This window comes from Mus pahari, chromosome 7, assembly GCF_900095145.1.
Source record: "Mus pahari chromosome 7, PAHARI_EIJ_v1.1, whole genome shotgun sequence".
In the NCBI taxonomy this organism is placed as follows: Eukaryota; Metazoa; Chordata; class Mammalia; order Rodentia; family Muridae; genus Mus; species Mus pahari.
The window spans coordinates 51,435,749-51,444,765 of NC_034596.1; positions in this window are offsets into that span (position 1 = coordinate 51,435,749).

Here is a 9,017-nt window from a genome sequence, read left to right on the forward strand (position 1 = left end):
GAATGTAGCAGCTCTCTACGGAAATGGCTGAGCTATATAAGGGGAAAATTTGTTCTTAAGGAAAGGCCAAGTAGTGTGATAGTGTTCTCACCTATCACAATGAACGAAAGAGCTCCTACTGTATGTTAGGATCTCAGAGACCTCTCAGAACAACCTGTGACAGACAGACACCATAGCCAGGCATCTCTCTCTATCCTCTCACTCAACTTTGTTTGTCTCTTTCTTCTTGTTGATTTATGATTATATGTTTTACATTGGTCTCATGTGGCTTTATTTTGGTCTGATGGCATATTGTCTCATCCCACTGGACTGACTACAAACGCCATCAGAGCTTTTACATCTGTTTTGGTTCCTGCACAGCTATATCCCCAGAGCTGAGGATGGCTCTTGACACAAAGTATTTGCTTCATAACTGTTAGGGAAGGCAGGGGCTTAGGAACGGGTAGCGGAGGCCAGTTCTCAAAGAGGCAGCTTAATGCTTTCAATCACTAACATTACAAGTAGTTCCCAAACTTCTTGTCCTGACCCAAAGTCAGTGAAAGATAAAGGGTAAACTCAATAGAAAAAGCAGGTAGCAGTTTCGTGGGTCCATCCTGAGCTTGGGGGCCACACGATGCACAGCCTTTAACTGACGCAAAGTTAAAAGCAACGGTAACACACTACAGCAAACACTTCTTCTCTGATGGATCTGAAAGGGGGACTCAGCTTTGTGCCCAACCCTAACATCACCTTGGGCAGAATTGTTTCCAAGCTACTTTAACAAAACCTCTTCTGCAGACTCCAGGACTGCAGGTCTTTGTTCTCTTCCTATGGCCCACCAAGGCCCTCCGGCTGCACATCCCTACTTCTCTACATCATTAAAAGCTCACTTATGCTTTTCTCTGGTATCTGCTCTATTGTTCAGACAAATGACCAAAAGAAGGTATCCCCAACCTTAGGTCACCCCACCCAAGGACTAATGTGGTATCTACTTCCCTGGTGACATAATTAGTTAGTATGTATTATTAGGGAGGAAAAGTCTAAGGGCTAAATAAATATTTGCACTTCTAAATAATACACATGACTGTTGTGGTTTGAATGAAAATGCCCTCCCCCCCCCCCCCCCGTAGACACATTAGGAGTGGAACTATTGAAAAGTATGGCCTTGTTGGAGTAGGTGTGGCCTTGTTGAAGTGGGTGTGGCCTCCTTGGAGTGGGTGTGGCCTTCTTGGAGTGGGTATGGCCTTCTTGAGGTGGGTATGGCCTTCTTGGAGGAAGTATGTCCAGGTCCAGGGTTGCTCTCTCTTCTGGCTGCCTGCCCATCTGGATGTAGAACTCTTACCATGTCTGCCTGCATGCCTCCATGCTTCCTGCCATGAAGCATGTAAAACCCTAGCCAAGACAACTGTTAATATGAGACTATCTATGTAAAGTGAAATATATTTTACACATCCCTTTGACTTTAGATTTCAGGCCAGATGATATCATGATCAGTGACAGCCATGTTTGTGGACTAAAGTCTTTCCTTTGCTTCTGTTCCTCCCTCAGTCTGCTATGATCTCACCCTGTGTAGCCTCCCAGCCCACTCTCCACCTTCAATCCTTGGCCATATTAAAGGATAAGTGACCTGGTGGAGGGAGTGAACGTAACAGCTACAAACTCGGTCCAACGTAAACACCCTCATCTCTAGTCCTGCCTTTTTTTCTTTAAATTAAATACATATCTCTCAAGATAATCAAGGAGAGGCAGGCAGAAGGGATAGGAATCTACACTTGACAAAAGATCACATATTTAACCTAGAAGACTTTGAAATAGCCCCAGCAGAAAAAAAAAAAATCCTCAAGAGGAGAGACAACTGTGTGTGTAGAGAGTATTAAAAAGGAAACCATCTATAGTAGAATATAAATGCACAGGGGAAAGGGCTATGTGCTGCCTCTGTACATCTACTTCAGTGAAGCTCCGACAGGTCCCTGGCTGAAGACGTGCTGGTCCTGAAGTCCAGGGGTATGTTCACTGTGTTTTAAGTTATTGCACAGTTAATCCATTCAATTCTCATCCACAGTTCTAGCAGATCCTATTATCCACCCATTTTACAGATGAGAAAAGTAAGGCCTGGAGAAGTAAATTCCTTGCCCAAGGCTGCATAACAAGCAAGAAGTAAAGCTGGTATTTGAATGGTCTCACCATAAAACCCATGTGTTTAGTCTCTAGTCTCTCAAGAAGTTGTATTGGAGCTAGGTGAGTGTGGTGCTTTGAATATGCTTGGTCCAGGGAGTACAACTATTAAAAGGTGTGGCCTTGTTGGAGTAGGTGTGGTCTTGTTGGAAGGAGAGTTTCACTGTGGGGGTGGGCTGAGAGACTCTCCTCCTAGCTGCCTGGAAGACAATCTTCTCCTGGCTGCCTGTGGATCAAGAGGTAGAACTTTAGGCTCCTCCAACCCTATGTTGGCCTGAATGCTGCCATGCTTCCTGCTATGACAATGATGGACTAAACCTCTGAACCTGTAAGCCAGTTCCAATTAAATGTTGTCCTTTATAAGCATTGCCTTGGTCATGGTGTCTGTTTAAAGTAATGGAAATCATAAGACACTGGGACTCTAACTACTGGGGCCTGTCACCACAGGCTGGTACATATCTCAGATCTATACAAAGAATAGAGAAATGCTTGGATTGGGCAACCCAGGAGGGATAAGAAGCCAGTGATTTCCATCATCCACTCAGCACATGGCACAGAGGTGCTTACTGGCCTGTTTCTCAGGCCACCCTTTTAGTTGCTGTGGTGGTTTGAATACGCTTGGCCCACAGGGAGTGGTACTGTTAGGAGGTGTGGCCTTGTTGAAGGAGGTGTGTCACTGTGTGGGTGGGCTTTGGAGGTCTCCTTCTAGGTCAGCCTCTACCCATTGATGAAGAGAGCTTTCTCCTAGCTGCCTGAGGATGCCAATCTTCGCCTGTCTGCCTTCGGATCAAGATGTAGAAGAGCTCTTGGCTCCTTCTCCAGCACTGTGTCTGCCTGGATGTTGCCATGCGTCCTGCCATGATGATAATGAACTGGACCTCTGAACCTGGAAGTCAGCACCCAATTAAATGTTGTCCCTTATAAGATTTGCCTTGGTCATGGAGTCTCTTCACACAATAAAACCCTAAGACAGTTGCTTAAACAAGAAAATTACTGTAGAATCAAAATTGTGTGGCACTGTACCAATCAGTAGGGGTTGAGATGGTATCCATATTCCACCTCAGGAGTAAGGGACCTACCATCTGTGTTCTCCCTGTGTATGCCACACCCACGTGGTACAGCCTTCCCAGCACTGAACCTATGCAAACCATGAGGTCATAGGGTCTGAGATCACAGCTCTCTCACATAGCCCAGAGCTAACCCAGCTCAAGACTTCCTATAACAAATCTGCTTCCTGGGGACTTGACCACAGCGAGCTTCTGACAATTCAATCTGCTTTCCTCTCTCCCTTGCTCCTAGGGCTGACCACAAAAGCACTGTCTACTGAAGCTCATAGATTCTAGTCCCTGCCCCAAAGTCAGTTTCCCCAGAAACCCAGCCCACCTGGCTCTCACGCCAACAACTGCAACCATGCCACATTTTCAAATGAAAATCTCTCGAATCAATAAATAACCCACATTCAACAGGACTGCACTAAACTGGAAGCAAACACAAATGACTACAGTCGCTCTCTACAGAACACACATTACCCAGAATTCCATCCTTCAACAAGGAGTCTCTTAAAAGCTAATTGGAAAGAACCCCTGTTCCAAGCTCTTTATGGGATGTGCTACCCTCCTGACCCTTGGCTATTGTTTTCTTTGTGAGCGTGGGGTACTACAGAGGTCTAAGTGTAGAAAGGTGGGTCTGGCCTGAATTGTTTTGTGGTGCATGGGCAGTAAGCCAAACTATGTTCTCGAAGTAAACTTTTAGGGGAAATTCCCTATTTACCATAGAATGCTTGCATATGATTGGTTGTGCATATTATTAAAATCAGATGCACCATGGGAAGGGATATACAAAGTTGGGAAATGATTATATAATCCTAATCTGTGAGGTAAAATGGAGATATACTCAAATCAGCAATCATCCTCTCCTCTTGAACTACACAGAGAGCAGCCTGGGGAGGTAACCTGGAGCCTTGGCTGCCCTCACTCGGGAGGACTGTTCTCACTCGGGAGGACTGTTCTCTTCACTCAGGAGGACTGTTCTCCTCACTCAGGAGAACTGTTCTCTTCACTTGGGAGGACTGTTCTCTTCACTCGGGAGGACTGTTCTCTTGCACTGGCTTTGCTTTGAATAAAGTACCCTTGCTGCTCTGCAGTCTGTATGGTCTTTTACCTCATTCTTGAATAAAAGGTCAAGAACCTGGAACATAGGTCTCTTCCCATGACCTCTTATAAGATAGTTTCTGTATCTGCTCCCTACACCCAGAGAAGGGACACATGATAGTCCATGTACCTATTTTCAAGGTCCATTAGTTATTGTTTTTATTTGGGGGGGGGTTACTAACAGCAACATACATACTGATGATTCTGATATTATAGTCAACATATAATATTCCTTATGAGGCTTTTCATAATAAATTCTATATGAGCCGATGTTGACATACTGCTCACAATCACTTTGCCTCATATATACTTGGTATTCCTTTCCATTTCTTCCTCTTAAGTCTCTCTGTAACTTGTACATGACAGATGAATCTCACGGATGTCGCGTATCTATCTCGCAGGAAGCATCTGTTTCTCACGTAGTACTGAGTCACCCGTGTGGACTGCCAGCGGGTCACGCTGACACCTCACTGCCTTTTTTTTGTTCATTTTTGCTGTGTTGCTTTTCTTGCCATTCTTGCTTCCTATTCGGTTTTGTTTGAATAGTTCACACTTCTTGCTGCTGGACTGAATTCTGTAATTCTGTAGCTGCTACTGGGAAGGCTGCCCTGACTTATTTTCTGACTTACACCCAGTTTTCCCAACTATGTCTAATAACTGTGAATTTCTATAACCAACCCAGAACGGGAAGCTACGTGTCTCCCCATCTCAGGCTCTGACTCCTCATGGCATCCCAAACATCTCAGTCCAAGGCTCGTACCTGACCTATGAATGTGGTCTTGTTTCTTCCATTCATGCACATTTCAAGTTTGTCATCTCCACAAATACAGCCTTACCCAAAAGAACTCTGACATGCTAAGCTGTCCTCCTATTCATTTCTCTCTGGACTGAAAATGTGCCTCTGCTAAATGTGCATTTTCCGGTCAAAGCCAACTTTAGCTCAGTACCCACTGTGGCTCCTGGAATCCAATGGAGGTGCTTTCAAAGGAATAACTTCTGCGTGGCCTGGGTTCCTCTTTTTTAGTACCCAGTCCTAGGGAGCCAAACCCTGAGCACTTTGTTAGCTCTCTGACTATATGTCCTACATGGCTTTGTCCTCATCATAGAGAGGAAAGGTAGGCCTGGCCCCCATATCAGACAGCCCGTGCCAGATGTCGGTGACTGTGCCAGATGTTGGTGTCACCTATGACATCTGCCAGGGAAAGGTCAGATATGACAGTAGCTCATCTGAATAAATGGTAGAACTACTAGTAGAATATCTGAACTACTAGTTCATCTGAACTATCGGAACAGCGTGGGTTGACAACTGCCCTGGACCCATAGAAGAACTTTATAAAGAGTCAGCTTGCTATCCACATACCTGGAGAAACAGAAAGACCAAGGAAAAGAGACCAAGCCCACCCTAACAAATTGCAGGCATGCAACTGAGCCCTGCATGGTTTTCTATCTCAGAAGCATTTAGGTGTAGAGAGTTGTGACCCGGCTATAGACAGCGCAAAATCTGTGCAATAGATACCAGCTACCCATGGAAAAGTACAGGTGAGTGAGACTCTGGCCCTCACAAGCAACTGCAGAAGACAGATGCACACAAGGCTGTGCAGAGAACAAAATGAAAATGTTCTCAAAACTCAGTAATTCCTAGGCACAGTGACTGAAAGTCATCGTTCTAAGGAAACAAGAACTGAACCACTTGAGAGTCCAGACAAGGAAACCACTTCCTCTTTGGGGCCAACTCCCTATTATGCCCCCCATCCCCTGTCTCTTTTACATTTTACAAATGTTTGAAATTTCTCTCAGTGGAAGTAAGGGCAGTCCCCAGCAGTTTTAGAAAAACAAGATTAAAATAGAATTGCTCTAGGGTGGTCAGCTTAAGTGGAAATCAGGTCAACTCATGTGTAACCAACTAATGTCAGTATTAGAGCATCGCTGTGGGGTAGGAGACAAAGCTTGGTGATTTGTAAGCCCCGAGGTCAAGGCCACTGAGGGGATATCACTGAGAGAAAACCCAAATGTTAAACAAAGAGCAGGCAGGTGTCACCTGCCGTCCTAGGTGTGCACTGTTGATTTCTATTTATGGAAAAACAAACATAGCCAAAAGAGCTGTCACCATTCACTCTCCTGAAGCCACTCAGAAGGAAGCTGCTTAGAGAGCCTCACTGGTGTCTACGTCATTGACTGTCACCTGGGACTGTGAGTCCCACAAACCCTAAGTTCCACTTCATGCTCTGGTTCCTTCCTGGGCATAGTCACCTGATCCGGTCACCACCTCTTCACAGAATGGCCTTTAAACTCTTCCAAGGTGCCTCCAAGAACAGCGACTGTATCCCATGTCCCGATGCCTGCAAGGATCTGACAATTCTCCTCCCATTCTTCCATCCACGGCTGTTCTCTTGGTGACCCCTCATTTGTCCCTCTTCCTAAACAATCAGATCTGCCCGAGGATAGGTAGGCATGACAGAGGATTCTTAGGGGGTGGGGGAAATATGATTTCTTTTATGTGGCTTCAGAGCGTCAGCCTGGTTTAATAACCCCCAAGCACCACTTTGTGTTGAGGCAAGGTATAAATATATGCTAATAGGAGGTCTAGCTCCTTGTCACAACACATTGCAGGCTGCATTCGTGCAAGATAAAATAAAAAGATTAGATGCAATCTTGAAGTCAATCAGAAAGCAAGAGAGAACTGGAGAAAAACGGAGCTCAGATTGTCAACAAGGAAAAGCAGAAAAATGACTTGAATCGAATCGCAGTTTATCTCGTTAAGCGTTAAAGGAAACCAATTTCTCTCAGAAATTGGAAGGCAATTTAAACATTTCTACAGTTTTACTAAAGTTTGAAATTTCCAGGGAAAGAATGAGGTGGGTTTTTGCTTTGTTTTGTTTTATTTTATTTTTGCACACCTGACATTTTCGCCTGACTTTCAGGGGCCACCATCAGAGAATCTTTTTAAAAGGAGAGCCAGTTATCAAGACGTGAGAAATGGTCCACTAAAGAAACATTCTGTTGACTTCTTGGGGCAAAAGGTTCAAGGAAACTAAAACATGTAGAAAAAAAAAATCACAATACAACATCCAGTCTGATGTTGGATTGTCTTAGTTAGGGAATTACTGCTGTGAACAGACCCCATAACCAAGGCAACTCTTATAAGAACAACATTTAATTGGGGCTGGCTTACAGGTTCAGAGGTTCAGTCCATTGTCATCAAGGCAGGAACATGGCAGTGCCCAGGCAGGCAGACATAGAAGGAGCTGAGAGTTCAACAGGAACAGACTCCCTTCCAGGCAGCTAAGAGGAGGGTCGCAAAGCCCACACCCCCAGTGGCAAGTCCTCCAACAAGGCCACACCTACTCCAACAAGGCCACACCTACTCCAACAAGGCCACATCTCCTAATAGTGCCAAACATATTCAAACCACTCCAGGAAGACACCTTTTAAACCTACTCTGGTCCATCCTCTTCTGTTAGAGAACTGTATGTGTCCTTTTAAGTCCGGGTATTCCTGTCAATATTGAGAACTTACTGCTCAAGTCTGCTTGTTTCCAGCTAGCAAGTTGCTTCTAGATGGAACATCAGCTGGGTCTTAACTTTGAAAATTCGAAGAGGCTTCATTAGTGATTTCTCTCCACCATGGGAAAGAATTGTGCTTCTCATGACTCTCAGCAAGGGAGGAAGCAGTAACAGTGGCATTGCAAAACAGAGGTCACCACTGATGTGTGACTTGTAGGATTCTTCTTAAAGAACACTTGAGTTCATCATGAACAGCACCTTTGGTTTAGAGCCTGATCACTTTGGGGACTCTAATTTGGCTTCGGACTTTTACCCTTCACTAGCTCAAGGAGACCTCTCTTTGTTGAATAATTCTACCTAGTGATTTGTCCATGAGGTAGTTTGAATACGCTTGACCCAGGGAATGACACCATTTCGAGGTATGGCCTTGTTGGAGTAGGTGTGGCCTTGTTGGAAGAAGTATGTCACTGGGGATCTGGGCTTTAAGACCTTCCTCCTTCCGGCAGCTCTTGAGGAAGCCAGGGACTTCCCTCTAGACTCAGGCACGCTTGCTCTGCACTGCTGAAGCGACCTCTTGGGTTTGGGTATGGGAACACCCTCACCTCTCACTTGCGGGTAAGAACATGATATGCAAACTCTGTACTGAACCCCGACAGCTGGGGTGAGGGACCCGGCCTCCACTACAGACAGTGTATTCCAGGCCTCGAAGCCCGATTTAGCTCCGTGTGGTCATGGATCAAGACGAAGGGCCAGCCAGAATGGGAGTCCTCTTCACGGTTCGTGTGAGGGGCACACAAAGGCAGCTTTGTGGACGGACAGGACTGATCTCTCCCAGAGCTGAAATCTCAGAAGGCAGCTGGGGAGCTAGGCTCGAAAGTGTGAGCAAGGATGAGAACAAAATTCAGTGTAGTCCGGGCAATCAGACGAACTCTAGAAATGCAGTCTCGGCCTCCTCCCAGGTATCCGAATGCCAGCCGCCCGCCCGGCTTTTAGAGAGCCCAGCTCAGGGGTGCTTATCGTGTCATCCCGAGCACATCTCGATGTATCAGCTGCCACCTCAGGACCTGGATCTCCTGGTAGCATTCTGAGACTTTCAGAACCATCACCGCTGTCTTGCCAGCAGCCCAGAACATGACTCAAGGAGCCCAGCCATCATGAAGGAGCCCCTTCATGATGATGAGCCTAGGGTCCAGCAGTGAGCAGTGCCTCT